The sequence below is a fragment of the Canis lupus genome, chromosome 26, assembly GCF_003254725.2.
Source record: "Canis lupus dingo isolate Sandy chromosome 26, ASM325472v2, whole genome shotgun sequence".
Classification (NCBI taxonomy): domain Eukaryota; kingdom Metazoa; phylum Chordata; class Mammalia; order Carnivora; family Canidae; genus Canis; species Canis lupus.
The window spans coordinates 20215098-20229161 of NC_064268.1; the positions used below are offsets into that span (position 1 = coordinate 20215098).

The following is a 14064-nucleotide window of genomic DNA, read 5'->3' on the forward strand; positions in this document are numbered from 1 at the left end:
CCTTAGCTGTCACTTGAGCAGAGGCTGGGGAGTTGGAAGATGCTGGTGAGCCACTGCGGTGTCCTGTGATATGGGGGCACACACATATGTACAGAGGGGGGCCCTTGAAAAGCACTCCACGAGGCATTGGGACAGACCTGGCTTTGAATTCCAGCTTTGTCACTCTGAGCAGTGACTTAGCCTCTCTGAGCCTCCATTTCCGTAGCTATAAAATGGGCTCACAGTGCCTTTCCCCGCCTCGTGGGGTGGATGAGGAGACAAAAGTGAAGGCGTAGTACAGTGCCTGGCACCGTGTGAGTGCTCATTTGGTCAGAATGCCCGACATCCTCATAAATTCAATTGGGCAAGGCTCCAGGAAAATTCTTCCTCTGTCTGTAAAAGGAAGTGGTCATAGGAGCTGAGTTCTGAGGTCTTCCTTGCCCTAAAAGTCATTAAGTCTCAGACACACACACGTGTGTATGCCAGGAGAGCAGACTCTGGGCACAGGGAAGACATGAATTCAAATCTCAGCCTTACCTGCCTTGGCTGTGGCTCTTGTATGAGCTACTTACTGAGCCTCAGTCTCCTCCTCTGTAAAATGGGGAGGACTGCGTCTGAGAGTGGTCTGGGGCTGGGAGGAACCCTGCGGGTTAGCGCCCCACACGGGGGTTCAGGAAGGCTGTGCCAATGTCCACCGGGAGACCCTCTCCCCTCCTCCCACACGCAGCACCCCTCGTGTGCTCGGCCACACTCTGCCATGGGTTAAACTGAGATGGGAGCAGGAACACAAATTTTCCATTCAAAACCCACAGACCATTTTTGTTCAGTAATAGATTTAAACAAGCTTTTCTCTCACAGCGATCTTCCCTAATCTCCAATTGTTCCCTTTTTAGAGATGCAGTGTCCTTTTGCATCACTTGGAGAATACCAATTAGATATTGTCTGAAACCTCCCCTTGTCTCGTCAGGGGCGCTTTGCTCTTTCTTCAGCAAAGGCCTCTTCTGGGAGCTGCTTCATCCTGTCATGTGTCGGCTCATTTCTCCCCAGCACATCCTTGCCCATGGAAGGTGGATGCCAGGCCTGGTCCCCAAGTCCAGATGGAATCCTTCACATTGGAGGTGGAAAGAGTCATAATAATGATGATGATAATGATAATAATAATAATAAAGAGGACTGTCATGCACTAGTGGCACTCGGTGTGTAGGGCCCCTTGCCTCCCAGCACTACCATGCTCTGCCCATTTTACATATGGGAAATCTGAGGCTCAGAGCAGTGAAGCACTCCGACCAGTGTCACACAGCTTTCCCCCAGCCCCTGATTCTCCAAACACAGGGTGAATGTGCCACATCAGACACCTGTTCCTCATTCCACAGGTATTCACTGAGCATTTAGTAGGGACAAGTCTCTGACCTAAACACGGGGTACGGATGACAAGTAAACCCAGAGCTAAGCAAGGGGATTTCCAATTGTGTCCACTGCTGTACAAGGAGTGTAATTGTGAGTGTCGGGGCCCGGAGGTAAATGTGCTTCTTTACAGAGGTGGCTGGGGGCCCCTCTTCGAGGGCGACATTTGAGCTGACATCTGGGCAGGGTGGAGGGATATGAGAGAAGAAGTTTCCAGGAAGGAAGACCAGGCTTGGGAATGCAGACATGCACGCAGGAGGCATAAGGTGGGCAGCTGGGAGGAGCCAGTCCACACCGGGCTCTCAGGCCAGTGTAGAAGTTTGATCACATTCTCCGTGCAATGGGAAGAGGCTGTGAGTCCACCATTTGACACCTTAGGGACCCCACTGACCACTTAGGGAGACCGGAGTGCCAGGACCCAAGGGCAGGAGCAGGGAAGCCCTTCCTGGAGCATCAGGCTGGTTCCCTTCTGCAGCTTGGGAAGAAAGACAGGTTGGCCAGAGTGGGAGTGCTCCCCGGGGAGCGGGGAGGAGGAGATGGGATAGGAGCAGAGGGGCCAAGTCGCCCCCATGAGACATTGGCATTCTCAATGCCACGAGAAACTGGAAGGGGTCCATTTGGACACTGGTCTGTCCAGGCACTGGAGAGCAGAGCCCCCCAGGTGCTGGTTCGCCAGAAGTGAGAGAAGCCATGCCGTGGCATAACCTCAAGGAGGAGGGACAGCTGGGGTGGGTGGTGCTCCGCGCAAGGTTGCCTGAGGTCAGGAATAGCTGTGGGGAGACTGGAGAGTCTGTTCTCCTCGGGCCTCCCTCCTCTTCTCTCTCCCCTCCTCTGGCCCCAGCGAGGTTCAAACTCAAGACACGTTACATGGGAAGCAGGACTTACCGGAAGACAGCGCAGCGCTGGGAGCTGAGTGTAGAGCGGCCTAGCAGTGGGGGGTGGGGCTTATCAATCACCCCCTCCTAGGGGCACCTGCTGGCTCAGTCAGTAGAGCGTGTGACCCATGCTCTCAGGGTTGTGAGTTCAAGCCCCATGTTGAGGGTAGAGATTACTTTTCTAAAAAGTCTTTAGAGGATCCCTGGGTGGCTCAGTGGTTGAGCGCCTGCCTTCGGCCCAGAGCATGATCCTGGAGTCCCATCAGGCTCCCTGCATGGGGCCTGCTTCTCTCTCTGCCTGTGTCTCTGCCTCTCTCTTTGTATGTGTCTCTCGTGAATAAATAAATAAAATCTTTTTAAAAAAATCATTAAAAAAATCACCCTCTACTACACTGAGTCCCAGATCCACCACTTATTGGCTGGGTGACCTGTGCAAATGAACTAACCTCTCTGAGCCTCAGTTTACTCTTCTATAAATAGGAGTAAAACACCATTTATCTGTTTTCCCATTAGAGAGTTTTCTTTTTAAAGTTGTATTTATTTATTCATGAGAGACACACAGAGAGGCAGAGACACAGGCAGAGGGAGAAGCAGGCTCCCTGTTGGGAATCCTAATGCAGGACTCGATCCCAGGACCCTGAGATCATGACTGAGCCGAAGTCAGATGCTTAGCCGACTGAGCTGACTGAGCCACCCCGGCGCCCCTGTAGGTTTAGCTTCTGCTTTCCAAAGTGGGACTGCCATTTTACATCCTACCACATGCATCTGAGAGCTCTTGGCTCTCCCCATCCCTGCTGACACTTGCTGCTGCCTGTCATCTTAATTTTAAGAGCCATTCTAATAGGTATGTCATTGTGATTTCAAATTGCGTTTCCCTAATGACTAATGTGGTGAGCATCATGCCCTGGGCTTATTTGCCATTTATATACTTCTCGATGTTGCAATGCCTGTTCAAATATTTTGCTCACTTTGGGGGTTTGCTTATCTTACTACTACTGAGTCTGTGAGGTTTTCTTAAAGATTTATTTATTTTAAAGAATGAGAGAGAGAGAGAGAGCGTGAGGAGTGGGGGAGGGAGAGGGAAAGAACCCTAAGCAGATTCTGTGCTGAGCATGAAACCTGACTCGGGGCTCGATCTCACGACCCTGAACCGAAACCAAGAAATGGACACTTAACCGACTGAGCCACCCAGGCACCCCATGACTATTGAGTTTTGAGAATTATTTCTACGTTCAGGGTACGATTCTTTATCAGATCAGAGATTTGCAAATAGTTTCTCCCCATCTGTGGCTTGTCTTCCTTTTCTTAACACTGTCTCTCAAAGAGCAGACGTTCTTGATTTTAATGAGGTTCAATTTAAGCAAATTTTCCTTTTACGGGTATTTTTGTTCCTCATAGGGTGTTAGGATCATTCAGCGCCTGGTAAGCACTTAATAAATGGCAGATGCTGCTGTTATTACCATGCAGGGAAAATGTAGCAGTGAGTGAGGTCTGGGGGCCCAGTGCCTCAGCACCCCATGCAGCCCAGCTAAGCTGGCTTCCACTCTCTGGGCCTCAGTTTCCTTGTGTGTGGGGTGGGGGGCTTACATGGCTAAGTGATGTTGGGGTGCCCTTTATCCTGGACAGGTCAGAGCTGGGAATGCAGAGGCTCCCTTCCAAGGACCAGAACCCGTGCGTCCCTCTTGAACCAAGCATCCTGCAAGTGGTCTCCAATCCTCCGGAAGGGTGGCAGGGGGGACCCTCTCACCCCAGAGTTCCTAGTTGCTTCCCAGAACTGCTCAGAAGCTGAGATTCTTCAGGTGAAGAAAGCAGGGCTCAGAGAGACGTGGTTGAGAAGTGGCCAAGCCGGAATTTGCACCCAGGTCTGTGTGACCCCAAAGCCCAGGCTCCCTTCGCTCCAATCAGGCGGGACCCTGGACGAGGGGAATAACAGAGCAGGCAGGAGAAGGGAGCTTCGCCAAAGAAATGTTCCATCTGAAAGGCACAGTGCATTCCCTCCCAAGCAGCTGTGAGCAAAAAATAGAGTGGGTTGGAATTAGCAGACCTTTTTTTTCCCCCTTCTCTTTTAATTTATAGCTCGTTAGTTGACATGCTCATTGGGAGAACGTCTTGCTCTCTGGTTTGGCAAAGTCAATGACAAAGTACTGACAGCCCAGAACAACCCTCTTCCTCCGTGTCAGCTCGTGACTGGGGTTGGGAGCTCATCAGTGTCCCTGGGCATCTCAGCAATAGCGGCCCTCATGCAGACGTCCCCCGGGCTCCAGAACGTGGGGAAACCCCACTGTTGGCTTGATGTCTGTGACAGTCCTGTTTCTGCTGTTCATTTCCCCAAACATTTAGTAAACCACTCTCATCCTCCAAGCACTGGAGAAATAACAGCAACTAGAGCCCAGTTCTAGTTGTCCTCGGGCTGGAGAGGCGACAGTCACATACACAAAGAATTCTAGGACAGTGTGATCTCTGCAGCAGCAGAGAGTAGGGGCATTCTGAGTCTGGGTTGGGGCATCAGGGTCGGCTGTGTGGAGAAAGTGATATTTAAACTGGGTTTTAAAGGATAAGTAGGAGATCAACTGGGTAGAGGTACCACCAGTGCCTGATACTTGGGGGTGTTCAATAAATGTCCCCATCCTATTCGATTTCCCAAAGGTTTCTTAGATGTTGCCCTTATGTGCTTTGCCAGATTATAAACTCACTAGGGGCAGGGATCACGTCTTTGCTTTCTCTACTCTTGCCTAAAGCAGCAGATGCAAAACCAGACACACAGAGCAGAATTTCTCAGCCTTGGCAATGTTGGCATTTTGGGTTGGATCATTCTTTGGGGCAAGAGGGTGGGAGTGAGGGCATATCCTGTGTGTTGTAAGATATTTAATAGCATCCTTACCCCTCTACCACTAGGTGCTGAGAGCACTTCTCCTCTTCCTCCCTGCAAGTCATGACAAACAAACAAAAAGTCTCCAGACCTTGCCAAATGTTCCCTGTGATTTTGTGAGGCAAATCACACTTGGTTGAGAACCACCATCATAGACTATCCATATACTCATTCATTTATTCATTACATTTTTCATTCATGCATTCAGCAAGCTTTAAGGAATACTTACCACAGGCAGGGCAATTTGGTAGGCATTAGTAACATAAGGATGTGTGAGACACAGCCATGCCCACTGCCCTCAGAGAGTTGCCAGGCCAGAGAGGAAAAGAGGCAAACCAATGAGCTATGATTGCGGAGTACAGACACTGGGGTAGTGTGGGCGGGGCAAGGGGGTTGCAGTGAACAGGTGTATGGATTCCAGGAAGGCTTCCTGGAAGAGGTAATACCTGTACTGACTATTACAGATAAATAGAAATTAGCCGGGGTAAATGGGAGAAGGCATTCTAAACCAACAAAATGGCTTGGGCAAAGTCCTTGAGGATGAGCAAATCTGGCCCTTTGATGGGAGGACCGCAGCTCTACACAGCTGGAGCACAGATCTCCGGGATGGCCATCGGAGTGGAATAGAAAGCCTTCATCCTTAAAGGCCATGTAGGAGCCATTGGAAGATTTGAAGCAGAGAAAGAAGGGTCATGATCAGAGTAAGCAAGAGGAAAGCTCTCTGGCTGCAAGGTAACAGAGAGGTTCCCGCAAATGGCATGAGTTCTTGGCTTGGGCCATGTTCTCATAACTTCAGAGCTGCCTCCTGGCCCCAATCCCGCCGTGGTCAGTCCTCCACACCCCCTTCCCAGAGGAGACGCTGGATTTCATGCCAGCGCCTGACCACCACCACCCATGGCTTAGTCTCCATCTCATCCTGGCCATCCTCCACAAAGGCCTCCTTCCTGTCCAGTGGATTCTCGGGTTGACAGGTGGGAAAGCATTTGATCTACCTGTCACTGAGCCCCTGATTGGGTCTCATTGAGTTTGAAGATAGATGGGGTGGCGGCTTGGGGTTGTGGGGACAATGTATGGCTCATCTCCTGTGAACTGCCAACCCATTAAGTCTCCAAAGTTGAACGGAGGGACCGACCCTCTAATTGCTTGAGAACTGTGGTGTTATTGAAATTTCCTCTTGCCTGAATGATGTATGATCTCCTGGGTGAGGCTCGGGCATCTCCCACGGCTCTCCAAAACATTTTTTATTTTTTAATACGATTTATTTACATATTTGGTTGATCTGTCTGGGAAGGGAATTTATTAAATATTGGGGACAGGAACAGGGGTGGGAGGTGGTCAAACCTTTGGAGCCCGTGGGCTTGACCAATTCCAGTTGTCGCATTTATGTCAAAAGGTCCCTTGGAAAAGGTGGTTATAAACTAAACTGCCCATTCCCAGTCTGGGGTTCCCAGATCCTAATGGTCCTTGAAAGGAGGTATCAGGGAGGACCTGAGAGATAGGGTAAGGGTTTCAGAAACCTTAATGGGGATTCTATGCTTAACAAAACTGAGGCTGAATCCACTAGCTAATAGATCAGGCTTTTCCCCCTTAATATTCATCAGTACTGCCAGTAGGATGACATTCTAACTTTCACCTCAGGCTCAGCCTGGCATGGCCACTACCGACCTTCCCAGACCTCCCTTCACCACTTCCCTTCCTATTCCTCCTTCGCTCCCCTCTGACCATGCAAAAACCCGTGCACACCAATCCCCCATCACACCTGTCCCCATAGGTGCCAATCCTCCATCATGCCTGTCCCCTTACACACCAGTCCCTCATCATGCCTGTCCCCATACTCATCAATCCCCCATCACATCTATCCCCATACACACCTGTCCCCCATCACACCAGTCCCCCATCACACCAGTCCCATACATGCCAGTGTCCCCCATCACCTTTATTCCCATACAGATCAATCTTTCTCACATCCAGGCCCCAGTGAAGACCCTTCTCTTCCCCTTCTTCTTCTCCCTCACTCAGTTCCCAGCTCACCTTCTCACCCCCCTCCCAGAAGCTGCCATGGATGGCCCAGGTTATCCCTAACCTGTACTCCCAGGGACCCTCTAGGTAGCAGGGTCTTGAGTCACCAGGCCTGGGTTCAAATCTCTGCTCAGCCACTTATGGTATGACTTCCCTTCCCTGAGCCTTAGTCTCCCCATGTGTCAAGCAAGAATAAGGAAGTTCCTACCTCTTAGGATTATTGTGAGGCTACAACACAGCCATCATTGTAAAAGCTCTCAGCATTGGCCCACCTCCGAGATAGTCCAAGTAATGTTAGCCACCACTTCATCATCTCCATATCTGCTTCCCCTGATAGGCCAGGGACCGGGTCTTTTGTCCCTTACTCTCAGACTCTGGTACAATGCGTCACCAGTAGGAGTCTCCTAATAATATTTGCACAGAGTCCAAAAACATCAGAGCAGGAGCCGGAGCCACTGACCAGTTGGGTGAACCCAGGCAGGTCCTTTCGATTCTCTCTGCCTCTGTGTCCTCACTTGTAAAATGGTTATCACGTCGGTACAGTCCTTGTAGGCTAGTTCATAATAGCTGATAATAGTTAACTTGTGTTTGGCACAAAGCAAACACTACTTAAGTGTTACTCTTATTATTTGATTCATAAAACCAGGGAACTGAATGATATATTAATTCTCCACAGCAGTGTGGAAGACAAAACACATTTCAGAGTTCAGTCTCGGGGGAGGGCTATTCATGATGAATCGGCTGTGGCCAGTGAGGTAGTCCCATCTGCCCCCACCCCACCCGCTCCTGGGCCTCTAAGCTGGTGACTGCGGGAAATAACGATTTGGAATTTTTTTTTTTTAATCAGCAGAGTGCGGGCGCAATATTTCACACGCCAGCTGTTTAAGTATACACCTAGTTACAGCTGACTGCCTTGGATGATTGGTTGAGGGGGCTGAGTTCCCGTTTGTCCCCAATCAATCTGGAAACTGAAAAGCAGCCAGAATATTCATTTTCCACCCTCAGGCCTACAGCCTGGGATTATTCTTGATGGAGGAGCTGCCGAGCCCAAGTGAGTGGGAGGAGGCAGGAGAGCTGGGGTCCTTCTGTCATCCTCATGGTGGTGGATGCACAGAGGTGGGGCTTGAACAGATTCTGTCCCCTTTATCAATAGCAGTGGCCAGAGGGCCCCGGTCAGAGAGGCAGGGGGTGGCTCTGGGCCCTATGCTGTGGATGTAGAGGTTGTATCCTTGACACAGTGTAGCCCAAAGTGACCAGTAAGCACTGAGGCTGGTGTATCATAAGTGCCTACCATGAACTCCCACCTGGCAAAGCACTCAAGAGAGGAAACATAGAAGGGACTGTAAATGCTAAAAACACCCATTCCAGGGGCACCTGGGTGGCTCAGGTGGTTAAGTGTCTGCCTTTAGCTCAGGTCATGATCTTAGAGTCCTAGGACTGAGCCCTGCTTGGGGCTCTGTGCTCCATTGGGGATCTGCTTCTCCCTCTCCCTCTGCTCGTTCCTCCTCCTTCCCCCCTTTTCTCTCTCTCTCTCTCTCTCTCTCTCTCTCTCTCTCTCTCACTATGTCTCAAATAAATAAATAAATAATCTCTAAAAAAAAAAGGGAGGGGGATCCCTGGGTGGCTCAGCGGTTTAGCACCTGCCTTTGGCCCAGGGCGCGATCCTGGAGTACCGGGATTGAGTCCCACGTCGGGCTCCCGGCATGGAACCTGCTTCTCCCTCCTCCTGTGTCTCTGCCTCTCTCTCTCTATGTCTATCATAAATAAATAAATAAATCTTAAAAAAAAAAAAAACAAAAAAAAACAACAGGGGCACCTGGGTGGCTCAGCAGTTGAGCGTCTGCCTTTGGCTCCTGGGATGGAGTCCCACATCGGGCTCCCCGACAGGGAGCCTGCTTCTCCCTCTGCCTATGTCTCTGCCTTTCTCTGTATGTCTCTCATGAATGAATAAATAGAATCTTTTTTTTAAGCTTTTATTTTTATTCATGACAGACAGAGAGAGAGGCAGAAAGAGAGGGAGAGAAGCCGGCTCCATGCAGGGAGCCCGATGTCTTCAGGATCACACCCCAGGCCGAAGGCGGCACCAAACTGCTGGGCCACCAGGGCTGCCTGGATAAATAGAATCTTAAAAAAAAAAAATCTTTAAAAAAATGAAACACCAATTCCATCTGGAAGGAGCAAAAAGTTGGAGAACTGTGTTTATAAAGATGACCCCATGACAAGATGGCATTCATTCAATCACCCCTCTATTTACTTCAAACTGTGGATTAGCACCTACACCAAGCCAGGCATGGTCCTGAGAATCCGCAGAGGCCAAAGAAGAATAAAACGCAGGTCTTGCTTCCTGATGCAACAGCATGAGAGGCAAGCTCAAGACAGTGCATAAACAACAAGAATAATAATAATAGCAAATACAGTAATACCGACGGTTTGTTGGGCACTGACATTGAGCCAGGGCTTCTCACATATCATTTCATGTAATTCTCAACAGTAGCTCAGTGAGATAGGTCCTATTTTTGTCCTCGGTTTGCAGATGGCCAGCCTGAAGCTCTGAGAGGGGTTAGTTGCTTGGCTGAAGCCCATGCATTCAGGAAGGAATCAAGAGTCAAACCCAGGCAGGGTTGCTAACCACTAGGAAACCCTGTCTCTCAAAATGACTAGACACTTGCTGGGTGAGAACTACAGAAAGTGCCCCAGGATTTCTCAAGCCAGAGTCCCCAGGGCCCCCATCCCCAGCACACACTTGAGCATCTTGCACACAGTAGGTGGTCCACCGCTGTGCACTGATTGGGTGACCAGCAAGTCCATTCGGAGTCTTTCTGAGCACCGTCAGGCCAGCTTCTGCAGCCTTGTTTCTTGCACCTTGTTCACAAATCATCATTGTATCCATCAAGTCCCTGGAGAGGGACTGCCGTGATCCTCATTTTGTAGGAGGAAACAGGCTCGTGAGCAGAGGGGTTCAGACTTGAACCCAAGCCCCCAGGACTCTGAAGCTTCAGTTCCTTCTTTGGGCCTTAGAGCTGCCCCCCCCCCACCACCAGGAAACTGATTCAACAAGATACCCAGACCCCAAATCCTTTCAGCCCCACAAGCAGCCTCTTCTTCAAATCCAAAGGACAATTTTCCCTCCCCAGTGCCTTACTCACATGGAACCACCAAAATGTTCTGACTCTAAGCCACTGGGTTCCTCAAACCTCTCTTTTCACTTTCTGTGCTCCCTGGAAAAATGCATCCCAAACCCGCTGGTGTGACGTTGGGTTGTTCCATGAAGACCCAAGCAGAAAGCCATTTGTTTCGATGTCAAGGTATTTCTTTTTTTTTTTTTTTTTCCCAATCTTTGACAACTCCCCACCTAGTCTCCTGGAGCTCCATCCACTGGGAATGAGAATAGTACCTGCCTTACTTGATTGTTGGGAGAACCGAGATGGTAAAGCATTTAAAGCATCTGGCCCTCCGCTGGAGGACAGACAATGGATACTTTACTCAATGTGAAAACACTTTGCTTGGAGCAAATTAAATGATAATTTATATGCTGCCACTTACTGTGCTGCTACTGTGTCATGGCACTGGGTTAGGTATCCCATATGCATCATTCATTCGACATTCATTGAGCACTTACTATGTTCCAGGCACTGCCCTAGACACTAGACACTTGAAATTCACCCGTGAATGAAAATTCCAGACCACAAATTCTTGCCTTCATGGAAATTGGAGGTGGTCAGGGAAGGTCCCATGGAGCTGGTGATGTTTGATGCCCTTGTCACCAATTCCCTGGCATAAATGACTTTGCTAGATTCAGAGAGGGGAAAGAGATCTGGGGCAGGTGGTCACATGCCCCTGTAAGGGAGCCAGTCGTGTAGACACTTTATTTTTTTTTAAAGATCTTATGTATTTACTTGAGGGGGGGTGCAGAGAGAGAGGGAGAGAATCTCAGGCAGACTCCCCACTCAGTGGGAAGCCTAATGCAGGACTAGATCTCAGGACCCCAAGATCATGATTTGAGGCAAAAATCAATAGTTGGACACTTAACCGACTGAGCCTCCCAGGCACCCCTCATGTGGACACTTTAGAGGAAAGCATCCAGGCCTGTTCGTTCATTCATTTTATCCCCCACGGGATATGTGGGTATTATCTGCATTTGAGAGATGTTGAGGCTGACCTTCAGAGAGGCTGAGGTCACATGTGAGGATCACAGAGCCAGCGGGGAATATCCCTGGCTCATTGAACGTCCAGGCAAAATATAAGACCTTGTTATGGTCCAAAGGTTGGTGCCTCATACGATAAAGAGAAGGGGACTCTTCACCCTCCCGTTGCCACCCCAGCCTGTTTCCAGCCTCCCTCCCCCATCAGCTCTGCCTCCAGGAACCTAGCACAGACGATGTCACGGGCACCTGGCTCTGCCTTTGCCCTCCAAGGGGCCCTACACTGGCTGGAGGAGAGGAAAAGGAAAGCATCACCTTCTTGTTCTGGGCTTGACTCCTGTGTCTTGGAAAGCGCGTCTCAGAACATCTGCTCAACTGAGCCCTGGCATATTAAACAGCCGCTGAAAATGCATTGTTGCCTCCTTCAATACATAGCAATTACATGGCGTGTTTTGCTCATTAGCAAGAAATTGACACAGAGGCAATCCTGCTTTTTAAATTACCACTAATCTCACTGCACCTGTTTGGAAAGACGGCAGGAGGAGGAAAAAAAAAAGGTTAGTAATAACCATTTCATGATATTTTAAAAACAAACACTTCTAGAACTCCCTTAAAATAGCTTTTTGGGCTTTCGGGCTCCCATCTTATTTGAGGAGGAACCCCTCTGCCTCCTGCCACAGACTGGCATTACTCTCTGTCGACGTCACAGGCTCGAATGCTATGTGTCTTGACACGGGAGGCACGGAGGCTGAGCCTGGCATCCCTGAGGTTATTAAAAGCGAGATGCCGTGATTAATCGTGTGTTAAGGGATTCGGTGCACACTGATGACAACCATCATACATACCTAAGAGGCTCACGGAAAACTGACTTCTTTGTGGGGGTTGGGGGGAAATGAGGGCTGCAGATGCCTTCATAGATGTCACCAGGGCTCAGAGAGGGGGAGTCACTTGCCCCAATCAGCCAGATAGGGTATCCTGTCCTTTTAGGGGATGAGAAGAGGGATGAGAAGAAGCCACTTGGAAGGTTTTGCACAAAGGCTTGACCCTGTCATGGTGGTGGTTTAGGTTTTATAAGGCTCCCTGGCTGGTGCATGGAGAACAGATTATATGGAAACAGAGCAACTGCAAGAAGAGGGGAGGCCCCTGAAGTTCATCAAAGGACTTGGTCCGATCAACCCATCAAGCCCTGCAGAGAGGAAAAATCATCGGAATGGCCCATTACAAGTGCATGTGTGTTGAAGCTCTGAGCCTTGCCTTGTGAAGAGCCCTGATGAGGAATCATGGTGACCTTCGATGCAGATGAACTTGACTTCTGAGCACTTTGTTGGTGTTAAGTTCTGGCCACAGGGGGCTGAGGGATGCAGAAAGCCAAGTCCCAAAATTCAAGGCACTTGCAGAGGAGAGGAAAACTTGCTCTAGGCATAGGCAGATTGCCAAGTGAGCTCTAGAATACACTCTAAAGGGGACATCTGGGAAATACTGGAGGAGGTGGTGGCTGAGCTGAGCCTTCCAAGGATGGGTGGGATTTTGGCAGAACAAGTTGCACTGTGGACCTGCCAGGTCTTGGAGGAGGAATCTTGAGGAAGGAGGTTGAACTTCAATTTGCCTCTTCAGTAGCTGGAGCAGAGGGTACACTGATTGTAGAAGTTGGCACTTTCGATTCTTCCCTCTTTTGTTGGTTTTTCTTCCTGAGTGTGCCTAATGTGAGCCAGGAGCTGTGCCAGGCACCAGGAAAGCAATGATGAACAAGACAGCCCTGGCCCCTCTTGGAGCCCACGGACTGGTGGGATTCTAGTGCTCTAGAGCTCGGGTGCAGCTCTGTTATGGAGAAGAGAAAAAACTTAAATACCACCACGGTGGGGGCCTGCTCCTTCCAGCCCTGGGGAGCCATGGCCAGTCTCCAGCAATGAAATAACAGGTTGAACCAGAGGAGAGATGATCCTTTGGGCAGCATGATTGGAATGAATTTGAAGAGGCGGCTTTGCATCCCAAAGGAGACATGCAGGTTGCACCCCGACTGGTCAGCCCTGCCCCAGTGTGGCGGTGGATGGAGGATGGAGCGTCAGGGGAGGGAGAACAGGCTGCAGGTCTGGGAAGGGATGAAGGGTTTCCATGGCAACCTTTGCTAGCCCGCAGACAAGGTAGCTCTGCAAATTCCCCAGGCACCATTCCCACAGACCTTGAAGCCTAACGTTAGAAAGGCTGAGATGCTATAGGATCGGAAGAGGGGGAGTAAGAGGCTAGCTAGAGGCAAAGCTGTGTTGCTGGAACCAGGGTGCGGGTTCCCAGGCAGCCCTTGAAATACCCCGTCCTGGCTTCCTGCAGGATCCTCCTGCCTCCTCCAAGCAGGGATGCTCCCAAGGCCATCCTTCCCCTCTGGGTGGCATCCTACACCTGGGTGGGGGCTCAGGCTGACTGAGGAATGGGCTGCTGGTACCTCCTTTCAGGGTCCTCCCCATGACTGGCAATACTGTTGGCTGAGCTCCCTACACAAGGGCAGGCCCCGGGGAGGCAGGTGAATGCCAGCAGTTGCTATTTTCCATTGACATTATTAAAGAATGCTGGCCTGGTTGCCAGGACACCAGGTCCTCCTTCCAGACCAGCCACTGGCTGGCATGTGACCTTGGGAGAGTCACTTCCCTTCTTTATGGGCCACATGGGGACATGGCTCCTTTCCCACGCGCTGCTAATTCTTTACTCTGATTATTGTTATTTTGTTACTGCTAGCATTATTATTCCCATTATTGTTGTTATTAGTATTCTTATTATAACCCCA

The 14064-nt window shown here is 50.0% G+C and overlaps 1 protein-coding gene and 1 long non-coding RNA gene across 9 annotated transcripts in view; one reads left to right on the forward strand and one right to left on the reverse strand.

The window, feature by feature from the left end:
- The window catches only part of SEZ6L (seizure related 6 homolog like), a 188925-nt gene that overhangs the window by 59679 nt on the left and 115182 nt on the right, over positions 1 to 14064 (forward strand). The window lies entirely within an intron of this gene.
- On the reverse strand, positions 807 to 7756 carry LOC125753689 (uncharacterized). Its single transcript, XR_007406072.1, has 3 exons — positions 7355 to 7756; positions 3846 to 4264; positions 807 to 1084 (listed from the first exon to the last, which is right to left on the reverse strand). It is a non-coding gene; the product is annotated as an uncharacterized LOC125753689 (long non-coding RNA).